The 25,691-nt window shown below is 41.9% G+C and overlaps 1 non-coding gene across 1 annotated transcript; it reads left to right on the top strand.

Annotated features, from left to right (window-relative positions):
- Positions 1-4,153: 4,153 nt before the first annotated feature.
- LOC139233252 (U12 minor spliceosomal RNA) lies at positions 4,154-4,304 on the top strand. The gene has a single exon (XR_011588171.1). It is a non-coding gene; the product is annotated as a U12 minor spliceosomal RNA (small nuclear RNA).
- The last annotated feature ends 21,387 nt before the right edge of the window (positions 4,305-25,691 follow it).

Here is a 25,691-nt window from a genome sequence, read left to right on the forward strand (position 1 = left end):
CAATTTAAAACTGAGTTGAGAAGGAATTTCCTCTCCCAGAGGGTTGTGAATCTGTGGAATTCTCTGCCCAGGGAAGCAGTTGAGGATAGCTCATTGAATGTATTCAAATCACAGATAGATAGATTTTTAACCAATTAGGGAATTAAGGATTATGGGGAGCGGGCGGGTAAGTGGAGCTGAGTCCACGGCCAGATCAGCCATGATCTTGTTGAGTGGCGGAGCAGGCTCGAGGGGCTAGATGGCCTACTCCTGTTACTAATTCTTATGTTCTTCTGTTCTTAATCAGTGTGTTTCTAGCCCAATGAGGAAGGAAGCAGTGCAGGATCTTGTTTTGGGGAATGAAGTTGGGCAAGTGGAGCATGTTACAGTGGGAGAAGATCTCGGCAATAGTGATCATAATATAATTAGGTTTAAAGTAGTTATGGAAAGGGACAAAGAAAAATCAATAGTGAAAATCCCCAACTGGAAGAGAGCCCATTTCAGTGACCTGAGAAGGGATCTAACACAGGTGGACTGGAGGAAAAATTGGCCAGGAAAAGAGTGAATGAGCAATGGCAGGCCTTCAAGGCATTGTACTTTGGGTACAAACCAAGCATATTCCCATAAGGAGGAATGATGGCACATCCAAAGCTGGAACTCCCTGGATGACAAAGGAAATTGAGGTTAAAATAAAACAGTAAAAGGGTTTTTTTGACAAATGTCAAGTACAGAATTCAGTAGAAAAGCAGGCAGAATACAGAGACTATGGAGGAAATTGCAAAAGGACACAAAGAGAGAGTATGAGAAAAGAATTGCGGGTAACATAAAAGGGAACCCAAAAATCTTTTATGAGCAAAAGGACAGGTGGAGCTGATTAGGGACAAAAAAGGAAAATTCCTTTTGAAAGCAAAAGGTATGACTGAGGTACTGAATGAGTACTTTGCATCTGTCACACCTGGAATACTGCGTACAGTTTTGGTTTCCATATTTACAAAAGGATATACTTGCTTTGGAGGCAGTTCAGAGAGGATTCACTAGGTTGATTCCAGGGATGAGGGGGGAGGAAAGGTTGAGTAGGTTGGGCCTCTCTCTACTCATTGAAATTCAGAAGAATGAGAGGTGATCTTATCGAAACGTATCAGATTATGAGGGGGCTTGACAAGGTGGATGCAGAGAGGATGTTTCCACTGATATGGGAGACTAGAATCTTAGTAAAGGGGCCACCCATTTAAAATAGAGCTGAGGAAAAATTTCTTCTCTCAGAGGGTAATAAATCTGTGGAATTTGCTGCCTCAGAGAGCTGTGGAAGCTGGGATATTGAATAAATTTAAGACAGAAATAGACAGTTTCTTAAACGATAAGGGTTATGGAGATCGGGCGGGAAAGTGGAGCTGAGTCCATGATCAGATCAGCCATGATCTTATTGAATGGCAGAGCAGGCTCAAGCGATAGTATGGCCTACTCCTGTTCCTAATTTGTTCTTATGTCTTCACAAAAAAGAGGATGAAGTTAATGTCGTAGTAGAGGAGGGGGGAGTAGAGATATCGGATAGGATAAAAGTAGATATAAAGGAAATGCTAAATAGGTTGGCATCACGCAAAGTTAACAAGTCACCCGGTCCAGATGGGATGCATCCTAGAATTCTAAGGAAGCTAGGGTGGGATAGCAGAAGCTCTGACCACAATCCTCCTTGGATATGGGAGTGGATATAGGAGTGGTACTGGAGGATTGCAAATGTTACACTGTTGTCAAAGAAGGGGAGAGGAATAAAGTTGTTAACTACAGGCCAATGAGTCTAACGTCAGTGATGGGATAACTACTGGAGACCACTGGGGCACTGAATATAAAAACAAGGAAGTCATGCTAAATGTTTACAAATTACTGGTTAGGCCTCAGCTAAATTCTGGGCACAATTCTGGACACCACACTTTAGGAAGGATGTCAAGGCCTTGGAGAGTGTTCACAAGGAGGTTTACCAGGATGACTCCAGGGATAAGGATCTCCAGTTATGTGGCGAGATTGCAGGAGCTGGTATTGTGCTCCTTACAGCTGGGAAGATTAAGGGGAGACCAAATAGAGGTATTCAAAATATGAGGGGTTTTGATAAGGCAAGTAGTGAGAAACTGTTTCCTCTGGCAAGTGGGTCGGTAACCAGAGGCCATAGAATTATAATAATTAGCAAAAGAATTAGAGGGAAAATGAGAAATATCTTCACACAGAGGGTTGTTAAGATCTTGAACGCACTCCCTAAAAGGATGGCGAAATCAGATTCCAAAGGAACATTCAAAAGACAATTGGACACGTACTTCAAGAGGACTAATTTGTAGGGTTATGGAAAAAGCTGGGGCGTGGGTCTAAATTGGCCAGCTCTTTCAAAGGGCTGGCATAGGCATGACAGGCCAAGTGGCTCCCTTCTGTGCTGTAAGATTCTATGATTCTATGACACCTGGTCTAAAAGTCTAATAAACCCTGTTTAGTTAAATTGTAGCATTGAGGGTATTCTTTTGATGCTTAAAATGTACAGTAGACACCTCAAATCACTGGAGAAATACTACCAACGATGTCTCCGCAAGATCCGACAAATCCCCTGGGATGACAGACGCACCAACATCGGTGTCCTCGTCCAGGCCAACATCCCCAGCATTGAAGCACTGACCACACTTGATCAGCTCCGCTGGGCAGGCCACATAGTTCGCATGCCAGACACAAGGCTCCCAAAGCAAGCACTCTACTCAGAACTCCTTCATGGCAAGCGAGCCAAAGGTGGGCAGAGGAAACATTATAAGGAACCTCAAAGCCTCCCTGATAAAGTGCAACATCCCCACCGACACCTGGAAGTCCCTGGCCAAAGACCGCCCTAAGTGGAGGAAGTGCATCCGGGAGGGCACTGAGTGCCTCGAGCCGAGAGAGTGCAGAAAACAAGCGCAGGCAGCGGATGGAGTGTGTGGTAAACCTGTCCCACCCTCCCTTACCCTCAATGACTATCTGTCCCACCTGTGACGGGGACTGTGGCTCTCGTATTGGACTGTTCAGCTACCTAAGGACGGAAGCAAGTCTTCCTCGATTCCGAGGGACTGCCTATGATGATGATGAAAATGGAGACTTGTTACAAAAAAGACAGGCGGTAAATTATATTTGGTTAGGCCATTGTGTGCTTAAATAGAGATTTTAATCGGGACTAAAAGTGAAAGGTCCGGACCAGGCTACAGTGTTAGTGAGGGTGGCAGGGAATGGAGTTAGTTCTGGGGTCAAGACAGAGATTGCTCAAAGCAGGTTGGTCAGTTCCATATAACAAAATGTGCTATTATTTGTTGTATATGCAGGCTATGGATGTACTCGATGTGTAGTCACTGTGTGATTGCATAAGATGGAGACTTGGTTACCTGATGTACTGTCAATAAGGGTCACACAATGTACATACATGCTGGCACCACTAGAGGGTGCAACTGGTGGAGACCTGGGGTTTCCTGCCCTGGTGGCAGGGCCCTGTATAAAAGGCTGCACACCATGCTTGTATTGCGCTCTGGAGTTTGGAATAAAGGACCAAGGTCATTACAGTTTGAGTACAACACATTGCCTCGTGGAGTCATTCATAAGTACACTATAGACATAAAATTATTGTATTACATATTACAACTAGGGGTAACTAGGGTTGGACAATAAATACCGGCCAACCCGGGAATGAAAAAAAAGCCCTGGTATATAGTTACATTCTTATTTCTGTCAAAATTTGATGTCGTTGAAAAGTTTATACTTTATTCCATTGTTATATATACTTTTTAAATTGACAGCTGCCTTCAAAGTAGTCGTCCAACCTAACAACATTGCCCCTCGGTGTTAGTGCTATCAGGCCTCTTCCACCACATGGTTTACAAACAGGAAGTTGATCTTCTCTGTGGATGTGCAATTTTACGTCCATCATTTTGTTTTAAATCCCGATGTTTTAATCTCTCCACTATTGCGAAGTGTACTTTAAAATTTTCAGCCATTTTAGGAAGCAGTGAGTTCATGAGTGACATCAAAAACAGCGATTCACAGAGCATGGTGTGACGTCAGGGGCTGGGAGGCTCAAGCTTCAATCTGCAGCCGTAAATCACAGAGTGACCGCACAGTGTACTGCAGTCCGCTCCCGGGTTAAACCTCTTTGTGATGTATGCAGCTGTGAGTATGCTCACAGGTTTGAACTAACAAGTAAGGAAAATAATGGTCCGGGGTGATGCCTGGGTCCTTGCTGCTTCGTGCGAGAGGAATTTTTGAGCGCGTATAGGTCGCCCTCGTGGTGACCCGCCTACTTTGTGAGATGCCGCAGTGCAGTAATCTGCAATCAAAAGAATTGTAGAGCTGTTGATGTGTCATTCAGCCCGACTGCCTGCCTCTCTTCCGCGGTTACATCCGAGCCCAGGGTGTCCCTGGAGATGGAGCACGCGGTGTTCACCGGTATGCTTGCGGCCTTCCGCGAGAGGTGGGCGCCGGAGGGACTGGAGTGCATCATCACCCCCGGCAACCAAATTTTAATTTGATTTTATGTTTTAAAGTTTAATTTGTTTTATTGCTGAGTTTTAGTGTCCCCTCCTTTTTAGCCAGGGGGCACTTGTATAATTTGTAGTTTTAGTGCCCAAAAAACCCCTAAAAAACAAAAAAGAAAGGGCACTTGAAAAGTGTTTGGAGTGCCTCCCCCCCTCCCTCCACTCCCCCTCGCCCTTTTAATCTGTGGACACTTGATTTAATTGTTTTTGTTTTGCAACAAAATAGTTGTAGAGCTGTTGATGGGTCGTTCAGCCCGACTGCCTGCCTCTCTTCCGCGGTTACATCCGAGCCAGGATGTCCCTAGTGATGGAGCACGCGGTGTCCACCGGTATGCTCGCGGCCTTCCGCGAGAGTGGGCGCCAGAGGGACAGGAGTGCATCATCACCTCCGGCAACCAAATTTTAATTTAATGGTTAAAGTTTAAGTTGTTTTAATTTGCCGGTTTTAGTGCCACCCCCCCCCCCCCACCCCCTTTTAGCCAGAGGGCACATGTAATATTTGTGTTTTAGTGCCCTCAAAAAAAAACAAGGGGGCACTTGAAAAGATTTTGGAGTGTGTCTCCCCCTTTAATCAGGGGGTAACTGATTACAACTTAAAATAGTTGTAACGCTGTTGAATTGATGGTGGCTTAGCCAGTCACGTGATATTCACAAGACTCAATAAAACCCCAGCCAGTTGAGTTTGGGGAATCCATGATGAGGCAGGTGGTTGTGAGCCTGGTGGATGAATTGGTAACGTGTAGTGTGATTGTTAAACCTTTGCTAATAAACCAACTAGTTCTTAATAGCAATGTGTTGCTATGAATTCGTAAGCAAAGAACCCATGAAGCAAATACAATACACTCTTCTGTCAGGGAAGCCCCAGATGCACAACGATAGCTGTGGAGTGAAATCGAAAGTGAGACGAGGCTGTGATGGGAAGGTTATTGCACACTGGGTACATTTGTTATGAATACATTAATTTTTGACGTATTCATCTGTGTAGTTTAGGCTCAATGAGAAACCACAAATCATTTTGAAAAAATAATATGGGGCATTTTATTGGTTGGTTGTGTAGTGTCTGCTGGTTGCTCGTTGATGGTTTTGCTACCTGTGCAGTCATATTGCATAGCATTGTCGACATGCTTTGTTTATTTCGTACCACATACAGTTTGCACAAGTAATGGCGTGTGACGTGCACAAGCTAGAGATATTTTTGTACGTGGCTCTAGCCCCACGGAAGGAGATATGGCAATAAGTGTTCTAGGTAGCATTGCACCAACACCAATATAAAAAGCCTGACTAATCATTATTTGTGGACCCGAGATCAGAAGCCACATCCAATGGTTAAGGCAAACTCTGCAATCAAGAAAATGAGAGAAATGCTGGCTGCTTTTAATATTTTTCTGGTCAGAAGTCACAAAAATGCAGATTCTTTTTTTTGTTCTTACTGACGGTAGGACGTTATCTTGATGTGTCATGTGTTCTTTCTGAGAGATATCTTAGCAAAGTAGGAAACGCCACTGGTCCACTGTTATGTCCTCTTCCATCTCCATGGATGACCAACTCATATCTTTGAAATGCTGGAAAAAAATCCTCACTAGAAATCTGATGACCACTAATCAAAATGGCTGAGCACAATTTTTCTGCGGGCGAGTTTGTGATTCAAGAATTTGTTAGCAAAAATAACCGAAAACCAGCCAATCCCAACATACCTAAAATCATGCTCACTCCACATTTCTCAGGCAGCTATATTGCCATTTAGAACATAAGAACATAAGAAATAGGAGCTGGAGTAGGCCATACGGCCCCTCGAGCCTGCTCCGCCATTCAATATCATGGCTGATCTTCTACCTCAACTCCACTTGCCTGCACTATCCCCACGTCCCCTGATTCCCAGCACAACTGATGGAATGATGGTAATCTAACCACGGAATGCGCAATATTTATGTGCAATAGTTTCATGCAAATAGAAAAAATCCTAATTTAACCACGAGAATCAAGAGTCTGCTGGAAAAATTCCCTTTCAAATAACTCAAAAATATTTCAAAAATCTCCCTTGTCTACTGGAAATTAACAAAGCAAATTGTATTTATATAGCACCTTTAACGTAGTGAAATGTCCCAAGGTATCTCAGGAGTATTATGTGATAAAAATTTGACACCGAACCACGTAAGTTGAAATTAGCGCAAAACTTGGTCAATGAGGTATGTTTAATGGAGCGTCTTGATGGAGGAAAGAGAGGTAGAGAGGCGGAGAGGTTTAGGCAGGGAGTTCCAGAGCTTGGGGCCTAGGCAACAGAAGGTACAGCCACCAATAGTTGAGCGATTATAATCAGGGATGGTCAAGAGGGCAGAATTAGAGGAGCGCAGACATCTCGGAGGGTTGTGGCGCTGGTGGTGATTACAGAGATAGGGAGGGGCGAGGCCATGGAGAGATGAAAATTTTGAAATCGAGGTGTTGCTTAACTGGAAGCCAATGTAGGTCAGCGCGCACAGGGTGATAGGTGAGCGGGACTTGGTGCGAGTTAGGACACAGGCAGCCGAGTTTTGGATCACCTCTAGTTTACGTAGGGTAGAATGTGGGAGGCCAGCTATGAGTGTGTTGGAATAGTAAAGTCTAGAGATAACAAAGACATGGATGAGGGCTTCAGCAGCGGATGAACTGAGGCAAGGGCAGAGACGGGCGATGTTACAGAGGTGGAAATAAGTGGTCTTAGTTATGCTGCAGATGTGTGGTCGAAAGCTCATTTCAGGGTCAAATATGATACCAAGGTTGAGAATAGTTTGGTTCAGCCTCAGACAGAAGTTGGGGAGAGGTATGGAGTCAGTGGCTAGGAAACGGAGTTTGTGACGGGGACCGAAAGCAATGGCTTTGGTCTTCCCAATATTCAACTGGTAAAAATTTCTGCCCATTCTGAACTGGATGTCGGACAAGCAGTCTAACAATTTGGAGACCATGGAGGGGTCGAGAGAAATGGTAGTGAGATAGAGCTGGGTGTCATCAGCGTACATGTGGAAACTGACATTGTGTAACCAGATGATATCGCCAAGGGGCAACACGTAGATGAGAAATAGGAGGGGGCCAAGGACAGATCCTTGGGGAACACCAGAGGTAGCAAAGCGGGGGCGGGAAGAGAAGTTGCAGGTGATTCTCTTTATACATCTTATTTTAAATTATTAACAATAATGCATCTTATTTTATATAATCTATACAGCTCCTATATGGTGTGGAACAGACCTGATATGGCTTGATGCATTAAGGTAAATTTTCACCTTCACCGCTGGGTAAAAGTCAGAGCAGTTCTACAATGGGCAGGGAATCCACGTCACTAGATTAACGCCCAGGCAGTGAAGGTGAAAATTATTTCCATTCTCTTCACATCACACTTGGATCAGTAAGATATGTCATACAAGACACGGTGTCTTGTATATTTATCTTTCATTGGGGTCACTGCCTCTTCTATTTATCAATAAAATGGTTGTCTATTTAACAAATGGGAGCAGAGACCCTATTTCCTCAGCCACCTGTTTGTTCTGGAGAGCGATATTTAGTAGCTAGCAGTAATATATAAACAGTGTATCATCATGGTATTAAGTCAGATGAAATGCTGACGAAAGCAAAGAAATACCGCCCAAAAAACGTGCCAGAAAGCTGACAAAATTCCAGTTCTACGTCTTTCTACAGGCTGTGTTTTCTCTGGGTACTAAGTTGAACAAAAAAGTGTACCAAGTCAGAAAGATTCACTCTGATAGTGACCATCTCGATAAGGGTTGAATACTCTATTCCATTACAGGCATTGGTTTGATAATCACATGATTATTGCTGGGCAAAGGTGAAGACGGACAGCAGAGTGGAATTTGGGAAAATCTCAACCGACTTATAAACATTGACAACTAAAAGCCACATATCTGCCTGTGATGGAATATTATAGCCTGTTTTAGCGGGTGTCAGAGGAAATCCAGAAGCTGCCCTTGGAATAAGTAGATTTAATGATTGCGAGAGAGATATGGGGAAGCTATCAGTCTTCTGCAACGTTATTACCACAGTAGACCCTCACAAGTTGTTAACAATTAACACAAGATTTTTATTTTTTGCCTTGAATGCAAGAAATTCGAACACACGAACAATGACGGACAGGTAAAGACCATCTGGTCCATCCAGCCTGTCCTACACAATCGCGATACCTTGTGTATCACAACATAGACACTCCACCCCACCCCAAACCCTGTGACCATGTGACCTCCGGGGAGAGGCAAAAATAAACCAGATTAAAAACCCCAGGCCAATTTGTGGAAAAAATCTGGGAAATTCCTCTCCGACCCATTGAGGCGATCGAAGCTACTCCAGGAGATGACTCTGGCCTTGAATTCCCTGCAGTACCTACCTTCTGTAAGAGTTAATCACCGCCGCAGCCAGAAACAAACCCAGCTTTTGCTTGAAGGAGTTCAGTGAATCTGCATCCACCACATGAAACGGCAGTTTGTTTTAGAGGTCTACTGTTCTCTGCGAAAAATACCACCTCCTGACATCTAACCTAGATCTAGCCTTATACAACTTAAATTTGTGTCCCCTGGTCCTGCCTAACTTATTTAGTTGAAATAAATGGTCAGCTGGAACACTATCTATTCCCTTCATTAATTTATAAACCTCAATAATATATCCCTAAGTCTGCGCTGCTGTAAGGTAAAGAGTCCCAACTCTTTTAACCTATCTTGATAACCAAGATGCTTTAGACGGAATTAGTCTAGAGGCCCTCTTCTGCACCCTTTCCAGAGCCTCAATATCACCCACTACATTCTATACCAGTGATTCTGAAACTCTTTTGGGTCAGGTCCATCATTTAAACTTTTGCAAACTGGAACCCAATATGAAGCAATTCGTATAACCCCTCACAGCTCTCTAAGTAATGGCATTGGTACTGATAAGACTGCTAAACAAAATTGCTCACTTTCAATCCTTCACCTCTGAGTCTCTCACTCGCTTTATTAGTTTCTGTTCCTCTCTCTGTTCCTAAATGTCAGCTGTGGCCCAGTGGGTAGCACTCTCGCCCCTGAGACAAGTCGCACTCCAGGGATTTGAGTGCGTAAATCTCGGCTGACACTCCAGTGCAGTGCTGAGGAAGTGCTGCACTGTTGGAAGTGCCGTCTTTTGGATGAGACGTTAAACCAAGGCCCCTTCTACTCTCTCAGGTGGACTTAAAAGATCCCACGGCACTATTTCAAAGAAGAGCAGGGGAGTTATCCCCGGAGTCCTGGCCAATATTTAACCCTCAACATAACACACAGATGGATTCAGTTAACTGTAACAGGGACAGGTGCCTATTACATCTCCACATATAAGGGGCAGAGCTCCAAAGGCAGGAAAAGTAGCTTGTGAAACCTTGCTCCTGGAAACTTCGATCCTGACCAATATTTATCCCTCAACCAATACCTAAATGAACAGATTATCTGGTCATTATCACACTGCTATTTGTGGGAGCTTGCTGTGCACAAATTGGTTGCTGTGTTTACCATATTACAACAGTGACCACACTCCAAAAGTACTTCATTGGCTGTAAAGCGCTTTGAGACAACTGATGGTTGTGAAAGGTGCTATATAAATGCAAGTCTTTCTTTTCTCTGTCTGAAACTGCTCCTTTGCTTCTGTCTCTTTCTCTTCATGTTGCTCTGTTTTCTCCACTTTTCTCTCCTCCTGCACACACTCCAATGTTGGGTCTACTGCCTCACTAGCGGGGGTATATCCCAAGCTAAAGAGTCCGACAGAATACCGACAGCAATGTTTCGTACACTTCCTGCGGAACTCTCTGTTAGATGGTGCATTGTCGAGAACTCTGCCCCTTCTATGCACAATTTCAAGTGCAGAGTCTCATGTTGCAGCTAGTGAGAATGTGTGACTTCCCTACTTTGGTCCCCTTAGCTAAGGAAGGATATACTTGCCTTAGAGGAATGCAACAAAGGTTCACTAGACTGATGGGAGGATTATCCCATGGGGAGAAATTGAGTAGACTAGGCCTATATTTTCTGAAGTTTAAAAGAATGAGAGATAATTTCATTAAAACCTATAAAATTCTTAAGGGACTTGACAGGGAAATGCTGAGAGGATGTTTCGGCTGGGGAGTCTAGAACCAGGGGGTACAGTCTCAGATAAGGTTATCGGCCATTTAGGACTGAGATGAGGCGAAATTTCTTCACTCAAAGGGTAGTGAATCTCTGGAATTCCCTAATCCAAAGGGCTGTGGATGCTCAGTCATTGAGTATATTCAAGATGGAGATCAATAGATTTTTGGATACTAAGGGAACCGAGGGATTATGGGGATAGTGCAGGAAGGTGGAGATGAGAAAGAAGATCAGCCATGATCTTATCGAATGACGGAGCAGGCTCGAAGGGCCGCATGGCCTACTCCTGCTTCTATTTCTTATGTTTTTATGTTCTTATGTTCCACTGGGACCCAAGTACAGAATTTCCGACTTTCTATGATCCTAGTAAGCACTAGGATCCTAGTAGATACTATAATAGTGCAACATGTTCTGACAAAATAAACAAAATACTTACATTGATACAGCATCTTTCATGACCTCAGGATGTCCCAAAGCACTTTACAAACAATGAAGTATTTTTGAAGCGTAGTCACTGTTGTAATGTAGGAAACACGGCAGCCAATTTGCACATATTAAGGTCCAACAAACAGCAATGTGATAATGACCAGATAATCTGTTTTTTTAGGTATTGGTTGAGGGATAAATACTGGCCAGGATCAAAGTTTCCAGAGCAAACGTTTCACAAACTACTTTTCCTGCCTCTGGAACTCTGCCCCTTATATGTGGAGATGTTGCAAGGCACTTGTCCCTGTTATGGTTGACTGCATACATCTGTGTGTAATTTAAAACGTTAAAACTATCATCTGAGAAAAACACACACCCAGTCCCCTCACTAGCGTGTCTGTCTCTAGTGCCACAGATGATTGCTGTATTGCATCACTGCATTGATTGAATGGCTGGGACACTGTATAGTGCCAAGACAGAGACTGGGGAATGGCTCCCTGATGTAGTCCCTTAAACTCTGCTGGGAATGAGGGTGCTGTGGGATGAAATAGATGTCTCCTTGGTGCTCAGAATCCGGAGCCCTGGCAGAGGTACAGATTTCTATAACTTGCCTTGAGTAACACATTTCTTTCATATTTATCTTCCAAAAGTATATTTTCCCCGAGCCTTTCCCCAAAATAGTTCTTACCATGACAAGTAAGCTGGCAACATTATTTACAATATCCAGCCAGAATGACCAGGTCACATTCATCACCAGATTATTCTATCTGGAAGCAAGCAGTCTGCCTTATATAGTCAATAAGAAGCACAGCAGCCCTGTGCCAGCCTGGAGGTTGTAAATAATATACCATCAAGCTATACTGTTTGTTGCTGGGTAACAGTTTTCTAAAGCACAGTGTATGTGGCAATGTACTGTTGTACGAAGGTACAATTTTCACCTTGCAGCATTCAATTTACCTTCTTCCGTTTCCAGGAATGGAGAGTCTATACCTGTAGGGAAATTCTTATTTATATTTGAACTTGGTTTGAGGCTATGATCTCCACGGAGCTGGTTACTGACAGCTAAGGCCCACTCAGGATTCAATGCACCGTGCCTATTCTGGGCAGCACAGGAACATTTTTGTTGAGATTTTCTGCAAACTTAACGTTTCTGCAACATTGATGACACAACCAATGCTCCTCCAAACTTTTCTCAGTGAGATTGTAGGCTGTCATTAGCTTCCTTTGCAGCTGGAATATCTAAGTGGAGGTGTGAGGCTTGTTTAAGAGCAAGCTCAGCAAATAAGATTTACCAGAGATCCAACAGCAACTGCATACCTTATCTAGTGTTTTCCATGTTCTCTTCTCCGACCGCCGTGGAATCTGCTGCCTTTGTCCTCATCTGGGCAGGGGTCCGTAATATCCTGTGCCGATGCACAAGGCCAGGTAATGTGCGATACTTAAGATTAGGTGGCCACAAAACACCAGAGAAAATGGCTACAAGCGTATATACCAATCTTAAAATAAAATCTTCTAAAAACAAATACTTACCTTCCTCATACCAGCTCAGAATATAAACAATGCTAACGACAGAACACAGAGCACTTAAAACAGCACAGCTAGAAGGCAGTCTAAAAGGGACTATAGGGAAGATCGTATGCTTCCAGGACTGCAAACCCCTCACGAAGATGTTTCCTGGTTGTATGACTTATTTTCTCAACGATTTGCGGGAGTATGGCTGGAGTAAAATTTTAGAGCTGCAAACCCTGTTTTACACATTCTGTATTATATTCACCTGACATTGGTTCTACATCTATGCAACCAAATCTTTAACAATCCCACAACAGCACTTTTCTTCTTGAAGGAACAAAACCTTTAAATCCAAAAGTGTTTAGTGGAAAATGTTGGGGGGGGGGGGGGGGGAAATCACATATTGTTAAGAGAAGTCAAATATCGTTATCTTTTTCATTTTCGGCATAAACTGCTGATACGTGTCTCAAAACGTTTTTTAAATCAAACAATGATCTCCTTCAGTGAGTTGTATGATGGAATAAATGTTTAGATTAAAAGATGAAAATGACTGGTTTCTAATTATGGAACACAACACAAATACAAAATGGAGGGCACTTTGCATAGTATGAAAATGTTGTTTATTTCTGAAGATTGTTCCTTCATGACATAAAGATACAGCAACTTGTTCCCACGTCCAGTGTAAATAGTCTTTAGTTTCTTCACATCTGCATGGCAGGAAAAGCGCACACACTCACACACACACACACACATAAACACACACACATACACACATAAACACACACACACACAAACACACACACATGCACATACACACACACACACAAACACACACACACACACACAAACACACACACACACATAAACACACATGCACATACACATAAACACACACACACGCACACAAACACACATACACATACAGACACACACACATAAACACACACACACACACAAACACACATACACATACACACACACAAACACACACATAAACACACACACGCACACACACACATAAACATGCACACACACACACACACACATAAACACACACACACACACACACATAAACACACACACACACATACAACCAACAAATGGCAAAATTTAGATATTATTTTCCATAGATTTGTATAATCCACTATAATATCAGCTGGGACTTAGTGTGCTGATAATTCACAAACAATACTCAATGAACGACAAGCAAGGAAAATTCATACTGCTGCACATCGAAGTGGAGCATAAAATGCTGATTACTTTGTGGCTGTAACAGTATGACTTTCCTTTTGATTGTATTAAACTGATAAATAAAAAGAACCATGTCTGGCTGAATTACTTCATTTTTTTTTAAAACACAGATAAATACTATTTCTCAAATCAATATGCTGCAATTAAATTAATTTTGAAAGATGCCTTGTATAGATATTTCCTCATGGACTGCATGTACCTGACAAGAGTCTGCAGTTGTCTTTTCACCTTAAACAGAGTCTCAGTTCAAAAAATTAGTCAAAATAAATCTCATGAAAACATTTGCCACTGTGTTGAGTCTCATTTTTTTTCTATTTTTGAATTTTTATAATAAACCGTCTGAAAGTTGAGTTACTGACATTTTCTCCAAATATTTGAGTGGCAGAAAGAAGTTGTAGCAATCACGTAAATGTTGGAATGTCAGCAGAACAATATGAAAATAACCAAAAGATTCCAAGATGAAAAAAATCCAAAAGTGAAGACATTAATATAGCATTCTCTAAAATGTCTTTCTCGTTCTGTTCTGGCTGTCACCATTCTGAAGCATTTCTTACACATCCACTCAATAATTATTGCACTATAGTTTTTGTGCAATCTGCTTTGTTGCTTAAACTAGTAGAAACTGGAGATTCCATCAGACGCATGCACTGTTTTAATGGCTTTGACACAGTCTATGCTACGAACACAGTACCATAATATTGTGGTAAACACCAACTAGTTCAATGAATATCGTTTACAATTTCATTGTTTCAGATTCCATCAGTCACACCAGTGCAAAATAATAGCAGTGATGTAATATAATGTAATCTTGTTTGGATTTTATGGTCATTAACAGCCCTGATCTTTTCATTATTATCCTTTGATTCACTTGCTGCTAATTAAGCTTTTTAAAATCACTATTATATCAACGTGCTGTCATTAGCGTGCCCCATTACGAGGTAGTGGCGGGACCCTCAGGGCTAGTAATGGCCACAATGTCTGAACAAAATGACATAATCACCATAATTATCAATCTGCAAGGCGTACTTCAAGTTCTACACTTGCTGCTTTGAATTCTTGGTGTCCCCTCTCCTGTTTCATCATCTCTCAATCTCACCATCATCTGACTGCTGCTCTAGAATGTATCCTCACTTCTCTCTCTTTTTTTTATTAGCAGCCATTTCTCTTTATCTATAAGAATCTAATGTTCAGTAGATCACAGCAAGATCAGGTACAGTGCTATCACAGTGTGTAAAACTCACTACTATAGTCACCAAGAATATTACATTAGGATTCTGTCACTGTCGTATCTGTGTGCCTCTGTGGATAGGCACTAGCGCTTTATTATAATTTATTATTACAACAGGTAACAGAAATGCACAAAAGGATCTAATGTTCATAATAAACAAGAAGATTCTCAAATGGCAGTTTTAGCACAATGATAATTATTTTAGTCCACAGCTTCATCTGATGCCAACATAATCCATGCGGCAGTAAACACCTTGGTATATGCACAGCTTTTTGTAAAATCTCACAAGCTAGCTCACCAAAGGGTTCGTTCATTGAGTGTAACTAAATCTGGATATTAAAGAAAAAATGAAATTCCTTAAGAAGTCGTTCCAGAAAGCAGAATTAAAAAAGGGTAAAAATCAAAAAAAAATAAACGGAAACATTTTATCCATCAAAAAAAAGAGGCAAGTACATAGAAGATTGGGAGATTAATCTCAACACTAACTGACAACAGAAAAAAAAACCTTTCAATAAAATAAATGAAAAAATAGCTCTTCTTTGAACCAAGTTCTGATGATTTTAGTGAAAAATCACGCAGATTTTGAGCTGGATCAGGGGCCATTGCTCAGCACTTGAGTCATTTTTTAATTCTCTGTCTCGTCACCTATTCTAGGAGAGAATCCGTTGAACTGTTCGCTGTATTGTCAAAATGCATGGTTCAGATTATCATTGGGCCTCACATATAACTGAATGAAAATGGCTACTTATTACATGGAATTATCTCTTGATGTCAGCTTCATGTGCCACACTCCAGAACGCCCATGAGAACTGATCATTGATAGAATCAATTAAAGGCTTCTGTTGTTGCTGTCCTTTCACTCGCAGAACAAATTTCACAGTTCAGGTTGTAAGAACATAGCAGTCATTGGTGTATTATCCTAAATATTATTACAAATATGGAAGGAATAATCTATAGGATATTGTACCAATAAATATCTGTTATGGAAGCTCTTACATGAGTGTGAAAGGTTTATAAATTGCAAGCTCTGTAGGTATGATGTAAGTTGAAAGACCATCACCAATTCACTATTAATGGTGCAATAGCTAATTTAATCTGTGAGTTCACTCTATTTGTGTTTAAATTTATTCTGAATACTTTGCTTTTTATATTCCACTGCAATTAATTATAATTTCCTTGGTTAATTAAATTAACAACACCCTTAGACTAAAACTGCAGTGACTATGACAAAGCAGCAAACAAAAAGGTTAAGAAACCCATACAAATGCGTTTACCGAAATAGGATTAGTGATGGTGATTATATATCAAAACACCTACTGTGACCTTCCAGCTGAGGAAGTCAGCAGAAGGATGTAATATGTCTCCACTGTATTATTTCGCATTGACCCTTCAGTATTGTTGAAATTAATATTTTCAAAAGTATTCTATGTTAGAAAGTGGTTAGAATATGGAACTTGCTCCCACAGAGAGCAGTTGAGGCGGATAGCGTAGATGCATTCATAAGCAAGATAAGCACATGAGGGAGAAAAGAATAGGATGTGTTGATGGGGTTAGATGAAGTGGAGTGGGAGGAGGCCCGTGTGGAGCGTGGACCAGCTGGGCCAAATGGCCTGTTTCTGTGCTGTAAATACTTCGTAATACTTTGCAACCTCTGTTATCTATTATGCAATTATTCAATGGAATTTTCACAAACAAGGCCTTGAAGTGAGCCATTGGAGGTAACTTTCACCTGCACTCCCATTGAAACCAATGGGATAGATTCTATAATGGACAGGCATTCTGCTCAGCCAGATAACCACCCAGGACATGAAGGTAAACATAGAAACATAGAAAATAGGTGCAGGAGTAGGCCATTCGGCCCTTCGAGCCTGCACCACCATTCAATATGATCATGGCTGATCATGCAACTTCAGTATCCCATTCCTGCTTTCTCTCCATACCCCTTGATCCCTTTAGCCGTAAGGGCCACATCTAACTCCCTTTTGAATATATCTAACGAACTGGCCTCAACAACTTTCTGTGGTAGAGAATTCCACAGGTTCACAATTCTCTGAGTGAAGAAGTTTCTCCTCATCTCAGTCCTAAATGTAACCTCCATAAATCAAACTCACAGCCCAAGAAAGATTACTTTCAGTTTCTGTTATTGACTGTGTATTTGTCTTCACTCCCATATTTAAGGTAAGTCCAAAATATGGAACTGTCAATTATCCAACAACTCCCATTATGCACAGGGGACTCATGGTGCCCTGTCCAATATGGTGGATAATGAGGGTTTTATTGTATCTGAATCTCAGTGCAAGTCAAATGACAAAATAACAAGTTCGAGATTCCTTTTTTTTTACCCAGATGATAACGTGTTGGTGATTTTTAAAACTGTTTCTTTATCCCCAAGTTTATTTACTCTTTCTTTTTATTGCTCTCTCATTCCATGCTGCATCTGCTGTACATCCCTTCCATGTCTTATACTATTCCCTGATTGGGAGTGTGGGCAGTGGTTTATTCCAAAACCTCTGTCAAGGCCACACTGTAGATGGGCAATAGGAATTGCAGGTTGATTAATTTCTAATTCTATCTCTTTTGGGCAACAACTCATCTCTGTTGACGGCCTCCCCCACAACAAGCCAGGTGAGTCTGTGAATTTAGTAAAAGAAAGAAGACTTGCATTTATATAGCATCTTTCACAACCACAGGATGTCCCAACACGCTTTGCAGCCAATGAAGTTCTGTTTTCAAGTGTAATCACTGTTGTAATGTGTCGTAACTCACACCAAGTCCCATTCACCCATCACCCCTGTGCTCGCTGACCTACATTGACTCCTGGTTAAGCAACGCCTTGATTTCAAAATTCCCATCCTTGTTTACAAATCCCTCCATGGCCTCGCCCCTCCCTATCTCTGTAATCGCCTTCAGCCCCACAACCCCCCCAAGATATCAACGCTCCTCAAATACTGTCCTCTTGAGCATCCCGGATTATAATCGCTCAACCATTGGTGGCCATGCCTTCAGCTGCCTGGGCCTCAAGCTCTGGAACTCCCTCCCTAAACCTCTCCACCTCTAGACCTCTCTTTCCTCCATTAAGACGCTCCTTAAAACCTACCTCTTTGACCAAGCTTTTGGTCATCTGCCGTAATTTCTTCTTATGTGGCTCGGTGTCAATTTCTTTTTGTATTATAACACTCCTGTGAAGCGCCTTGGGACGTTTTACTACCTTAACGGTGCTATATAAATACAAGTTGTTGTTGTAATGTAGGAAACGTGGCAGCTAATTTGTGCACAGCAAGGTCCCACAAACAGCAATGTGATAACATCCAGATAATCTGTTTTTTAGTGATGGTGGTCGAGGAAAATATATTGGCGAGGGAAAACTCCTCTGCTCTTATTTGAAATAGTGCCCTGGGATCTTTTACTTCCATGTGCGAGGGTAGTCAGGGCCTCATTTTAACGTCTTATCCAAAAGATGGCACCTCCATCCGTGCAGGGCTCCCTCAGTACTGCACTGTAGTGTCAGCCTGGATTATGTGTTTGAGGTGTCTGGAGTAGGACTTGAACCCACAGTCCTTCTGACTCAGAGGCGAGAGTGCTACCACTGAGCCACGACTAACACCTAACCACATGGAGAGCCATGGAAAAAATAAGTTTCTTGAAGTATAAAGAAAAGTTTGTATTCTTAAAGTCCATGAAACATGACCGGGGTGGCGGGGCGGGGGGGGGGGGGTTAACACTCCTTGTCAGGCGGGAGTGGGAGCAAGAGACGTTTAAATTTCAAAAATCTGAATCCCGACCCCAACCTGCCTCGAGAACTCCTACTTTTTGGTTTAACAGGCGGGCTGAAAGTGCGGGTGACTAACCAGCTCTCGAGAGGCGGGTCAGTCATTTAATTATGCTAATGAGGCTGTGTGCCTCAAATTATAACAGACTTTCAGATTTAACTGGGAGGCGAGTAAGGACAGATCCAGCAGGTAAGTGCCTCTGCAGCACTGCTAGTACGCCAGGAGGAGCAGGCGTGTTTCCACCAGCCCTACAAACAAACTTGCTTCCTCCCCTCACGATCCAAAGCTCCCCCACAGTCTCCCACCCTGATCGGCGATCTGTTCAACCCCAGCCCCTGTAATTTCCCTACCTCACCCTTGATCTGCCCTTCGAGCCGCAATCCGATCTACAGCCAGCGATCTCCCCCACCCCCGCCTCACCCCATCCATGATCTCCCCCTCAACCGACAACTTGTTCAAACCTCTCGCGATCTGTCTCCCAACCTGAGATCTGTTCAACACCCCCCAGGATCTCCCCCCAAATCAGCGATTAATTCAACCCCAACTCCCACCATCTGCCTCTGACCCGCAATCAGTTAAACAACCTTTTGGATCTCCCCCCGACCAGTTCAACCCCACCTGCGATCTCTTCCCTCCCACCACCACCCCCACCAACCCGCCATCTGTTGAAATATCCCCGCGATCTCCCCCCCTCCTGTGATCTTCTCCCTGACCCACGATCTGTTCAACAACCCACACCCCCAACCCCACACTGGTCATCTCCACTCCGACCCACGATCAACCCCCGACCTTCCCAGCTCTCGGCTCCCCAGCCGCGACCTTCCAGCGCAGGCCTTGCCATCCGACAGTCAGACAGCCTCTCAATCTGGCTGGCTGCCGGCTGGGAAACGGAGATTCAAAAATCCTAATGAGGTGCCTAACATCGCCAGAACTACCGCATTTCCAGGCAGCTATGATTCCCCCCCCATCAACTCCCCGTAAATATCAGGGTCTGTGTCTGGTTATTTATTTCGTTTGTAAACCATTGCAAAACATTTAAGGGGAAAAATTGGGTAGGGGGCGATAACACTCGCGAGACTTTCGCTAGGCGCAGATGTCTCGCCTCTCACGAGAAATTGGGGTTACCGCCTCCGAAAGGAAGAGAAGCGCAAAATAAAGCTATCGGCTGCTCGCGGGCGATAATGAAAGGGGAGGTGTAGTATTTTATTTTTTAAAAAGGTCCGATTTTTTGGTGCACCCGTTGGCGCTTTGAATGAGGGGTTCGTGCCACGGTTGGTCGGCCTGGCATTCTGCTTGAGGGTCGGGCTGTTGGCACGGCAACCCGGCTCCCCAGTGGTCCAGTTAGGACCCTTTCTATAATGCAGAGTTTGCAGCTTGAATGGTGCAAAGGACCCGAATTCCCAGGCCAGCCGATCAAATTAGAAAAATGGACAGAAGTATGTAAAACACTTGATTCTTGAGATTTTTTTTCAATGGGTTAATAAATTGTAATCTTGCGATATTGTGGATTTGTTGCAGGGTCATTACAGTTCAAAGTCCTCTATTTGAGAGAAGGCTTTACCAGATAGAAAGTTACTCATTTCAGTTGGGTCTTTGAGCAAAGGGAACACAGGGTAATATTGGCAAGTTCCAGTTCAGGTTGGATTCAGCAACTCACCTCCCTCCCCCACTTTCAGTCTACAAAGGTTATGATGGCCATTGAAGTCAACCAGCTCTGCCCAACCCCACCCCCAACAGTTTGACTCAGAGTCCAGGTACATGGGGCTAAAGGCGATTCAAGAGGGAAAGTAGACATCAAATAACAACCAAAATACAACCATTCAAATGATGCATCACTGGAGTTCATATGTACATTTCTGATCTTTTATTTTTTTAAACGGTTTAAATAGATTAAATTATCCAATTCATTCATGTTATTTTACTGACTTTAGCTAAATGCTATAAATAAAGCATTAGGCATGCATCTGATAACAGAAGTGCACTGGAATATTATGCAGAACATACCTAGAAGATGTTTGTTGGTCCACAAGTGGCTCATATTGTAGGTAAAATGAGACTTTCAAGTGCCACAGTGTCGGTATTTCCAGGGAGGGATGGGTGGGGGAGGGGGGGGGGTGTTCCCATTTCTTTTAGAGTTAAGCTCCTCAGGAGAATTTCAATTATTTTCTTCAAATTATCTAAGCACTAATTTTAATTATCACAAAAATGTAATCCTTTTGAAAATGAATTGATATTTCTAGCTTAATATACACATCTTTTGTATTGTTGTGTAATCTCCAGCAAAGAATAAGTTTCCAATTTCCAGTGCAAAATAATATTACAAAAATGGAATTATAGAAACATACAAAATGTTTCTGAATTGTTGCCTGATGTTTCTTTCCTTCCCTATTTCCACCACCCCATCAACATCTCTCTTTCTTCTACAATGACTTTCTCTCAGTTTCTGGTTCCACGGTTCACTTTGTGCCATGCGGCTATTCCAACTGGGCAACTGGCCAGGTAAACTGTTCCCAATGTGCCAGTCTCATTTGGAACCAGCTGTCAGGAGATACAGAAGAGCTGCCCAGTTGACTTGCCTTAAGATTATCACTACCTATGAGGAAGCACCTTGCCAACATAGATCGCCTCTGGAGATGGTACCAGTCAGATGCAGGACCCTCTGTTGGGGGATTGTCAAAGGGGAAACCCATGCTCAATTACTTCCCAGCTCTGGATTTTAGCGCACTAAGAACTTGCATTAACTGGCCCGGCGTTATCTTCTCTTATTTGGATTCTGGTTCAAAAATGCTACTTCAACTCTCAAAGAATTAATCAGCCGGCTACAGGTTCAAGTGCCTGTCCTACTGGGCTCTTTAGACCACCTAAAATGATATAGTTTTGACTGGACTGATAGGTAGAGCAGCTTATAATAATAAATCATTACAGCTCACGGGAGAAAGAAAGCAGCACTGTATATCATTTACAAATGTATTTCCTGTTGGTTAGTCACCGAGTGCCATTAATAGCAGTCATGGAGGCCCATTGGCCAAGACCACGGAGCGAACCGGTAGCCTGGAGCACACTGCTCTCCAGGATGAAGGAGAGGGTGTGATGGTAAGGCTGAAGAGACAGGAATTGAGGAAACATCAATTGGCAAAAAGCAATGCATCTGCAAAGATTAACTATCCCTTCATCTAATATCTACCAAAACACAGAAATGAAGAATGTATCCAACAGCATTGTTTACTGCCATACTAACAAAAGCTTTTGCTAACTAACGGCAGATCAATACATATGCCAGTGCTGCATTGCAGTATCAAGGGACCAGCTTATATGCATTTCCTTCATGACTCGTTGGAGCTTTCTCAAAATAGTGTAATAAATAATGTGATTTCCACATGTGCAAAACTTCTAGTCAGTTCTTCAAAGCAGCCAGGAATCTAAAGATATTAAAGCCAACTGAATTCAGACAATAGGAACTCTTCCATGATAAACATTTACTAAGATTTTGATTTATTAATCAAATAGCTGCCTGAGTGTATTTACCTCATCCACTGAAGATTGAACCTGTTTTAATGAGGAAAGATTTAAAATCAGGTTATTTTACAGAAGCAGTGAAAAAAAAACATATTCCAGTATTTTTGATAAAAGAACAATCGCAGAGCTGTGCCACAGGTAGCTTATTGTATTATGCCGTTGGTTGGATCTAACTGCAGAAGACTGTGAACGAGTCTATCTTATTATTATTCATGAATTCATTGTTGTTATTATTTGATAGCACATTTCCCATTTGGGAGCATTGTTTACCTTCTATTTTGCATGAAGAGCAAGTATTGTATCTTTGTATCAGTCTTTTCTTTTAATTGAAAAAATGTCCAACAAGCATTTTACATTTTTTCAACATCAATATAGTAAACTAATATAAGCAGCTCACTTTTCAAATGACCTTTGTCTTGAAGTCACCTAGTTTCCAGTCTTATAATTTTCATTCTTTTAACGATAGGACATTTCAAACTTCGGGAATGGCAGTCTCAATTGGCCCAAATACTTGCTCTACCTGCAAAAAAATCATATTTACAAATTGGTTAACCCCTAAATAATTTCTAATCTTTTGCTTTAACCTAAGAGCTTTCATATCTCAAGAAAGAATGCATTGACTCTAATTGAATGGGATTTATAATCTTTTTTTCTCTTGTTAATTATATCACGTACACTGGGTTGGGTTTGTTGCTTTAATCTTTTAGCCATGTGGCCAGGGGGGGTGCCTTTCTGCAGTAGGAAACATGTCCGTCACTTTCCTTTTGTATAAATTTGCATGAATTTGGAGATTAAATTCATTGCCGAGAAAACACTTTAAAAATTAGAACTACTTTATGCTAATTTATACGTATCAACAACAATGGAGACTGTTTAATACATCACATTCAACTGTACAAGAATGTGTACAGGACAGTACAACTGGTATAATGTACAGCATTCAAAGCCAGCGTGCTTTTCACAATCAGACAAGACCACAGCATCAAAACAATAAAAAGGGCCAGCAAAGTTCATTGAAGTGTATGTCTGAAATTCCATAGTCTCGTAATAAACTTCTTCTCGATCATGTATCACGGTAATTTGCTGCTCTAAATATACTTCCATCTCCCTCAACGTGAAAAGGAAATATTTTTCATCTCTACTATATCCAGCTTCTTCAAATTTATTTCCTTTTTTTTAAGGATGTGAAAAAAAATTTCAATATCTGATCCGTTCTGTAGTTGGTGCATGTTTAACCAATCCATTATTTCCTTTTTTATCATGAAATACTGCTACCCAGTGCACGGTCAATTGTTAGTAAATGAACTTGTGTTTACCATGAATTCCTATAGTGTACACTTTACATGCTGCACCATGGTGAATTCTGACAGCTGGTTCACCAATGTGGAAGACCCAGGACTTACGAGTGCTGCTGATGCTAGTAACTCCTGACAGCCATTAAAATAAGTGAGTCAACCCTTGCCACTCGTGTCACTGGGGGAGGGGGGGGGGAGTAGCCTCTTCATTCTACAATCAATGTTTGTGGGTAAAAAGGTAAATGGGACTTCAAATGGATGTTATCTCACAGATAGGAAATGGCACGTTGGGTTTTTACACATGTGCCCTGGACAGTGAAATTACCAATCACACTCACATAATAAAAATATATATTCCACAATGTGGTATCTCAGACACCCACACTGTTGACTAGAATTTTCTTTATAAACTATTATTTTTCCCACAATATATTCTGTTTATAACTCTGCTCCTTTTCATTTTAACTAATATTATTTTTAATTATTCAAAATTGAAGACGTTGTCTGCTACCGAGTTCGTCAGGGCCACGTGATCAGTGGCAGCCACATCCCACCATCAGACGGCCCTGGTCTATAAGGTGATCTGTACCTCTGCTTAAAATGAAAAGGTGAAGCTGTACATTTATTTATCTATTGGCAGCAAGATTTTCCTTGGTATGCATTTAAGATACTCCAAAAGGAATCATTGTATGGCTTCATTGTATTTAATGATAGTTTGGTTCAAACCAAATCCTTGTTTCACAGTCCAGAGCTATTCCTATGTTAGGCACATGGCTTTAACGTGGCCTCTGATGTCTTGGGTATCCAATACAAACCTGGTGTCTTTTGCCATAACTATTTTCTTGTGAACTGTGCGCTGTTAAAACAACTGTATACATCAGAAAAATGATCACTTAGAAATGATTACCATCCCAGCAAACACTAACACTGCATTCTTAAAGCACTGGTTTGCTGAAACCACGCTGCACTCTGATTTTAATTTTGATTCAACGGCAATTAATATATTTAGAACATGTCGAGCTTCCCCTGCACCGGTGGCTTAGCACTCAGCTTTTTCCTCTCCAAAATAATAACTGGTGTGGCCGATGTCCCCAACATAAGCAGCCCTTCTTACTCATTATTACCCAACTCAACACTCAAACTGAAATAATATTGTAGGTTTCTCATATAGCAGCTTTGTAAAATGAGTATTCACCACCTAATTTTGCGTCATATCTCACTAATACCATTTTGTTACAAAATTGTTGGCATTCAGATGACTCAGGAACTCAAAAAGTTGAGCACTAGATTCACAAGCAGGCAACAAAAGAGTTCAGGCCTGTCACTCAAACTCGCCTGGAGCGAGGAGGGTCAACAGGAAAGCACAGCAATAGTAAGGTGGTCTATCTCAGAGTTTGCGGAAAACTGACAGCTCTCTCCACTGGAACTTGCCTCCTGCTGGGCTGACCATGGAGCAGCACAGACAGGAATCACTGTGCAGCTTCACGCACCCAGATTGTACCCTCCAGCCCAAGTGACGGAATTTGCAGTGGTCAATAAAAGCAGAACAAAAATGGGGGGGAAAAAATGCAAAATTGGTCTTCTGTGAGCTTTACATGTTTAAAAAAATCCTTTTGCCAAAGTAGATGTACAGCAAAGTGTTAATCTGCAAAGTTTGACAGTAAGGTTTTTGAACTGAAACAAAGATTTACACAATTACAACCGTCTGTCATAGGCAAAAGACAGTGCATTTACTGCTCCAAGATGTTAAATTCCCATTTCTCCTTTGTCGGTGCTGGTGACATTTAATTATCACATCCTACGATATTTTAAACTGTAAGCATAAAAGTTATCACATTGCAGTCCTTATTCTCTAAACCAAAAAATATGTTTTCGTAAAAAGCTTAGTGATTTATGAGGGCTCGGATTCAGAGACTAATGCAATAAGTTGCATGTAGCTATCTTTCTTCATAAACAGATTACAAGATTGTTTTATATATAATTAATGATCAGTGGAATCATCCATTTGAAATTGGGTAAGCTATCTATTTACTGTACAGTAATGCCACTGAAAGACAAAATCCAATAAGTTCATCGTTGGGAAGAACCAAACA

Source organism: Pristiophorus japonicus, chromosome 20 (genome assembly GCF_044704955.1).
Source record: "Pristiophorus japonicus isolate sPriJap1 chromosome 20, sPriJap1.hap1, whole genome shotgun sequence".
In the NCBI taxonomy this organism is placed as follows: Eukaryota; Metazoa; Chordata; class Chondrichthyes; family Pristiophoridae; genus Pristiophorus; species Pristiophorus japonicus.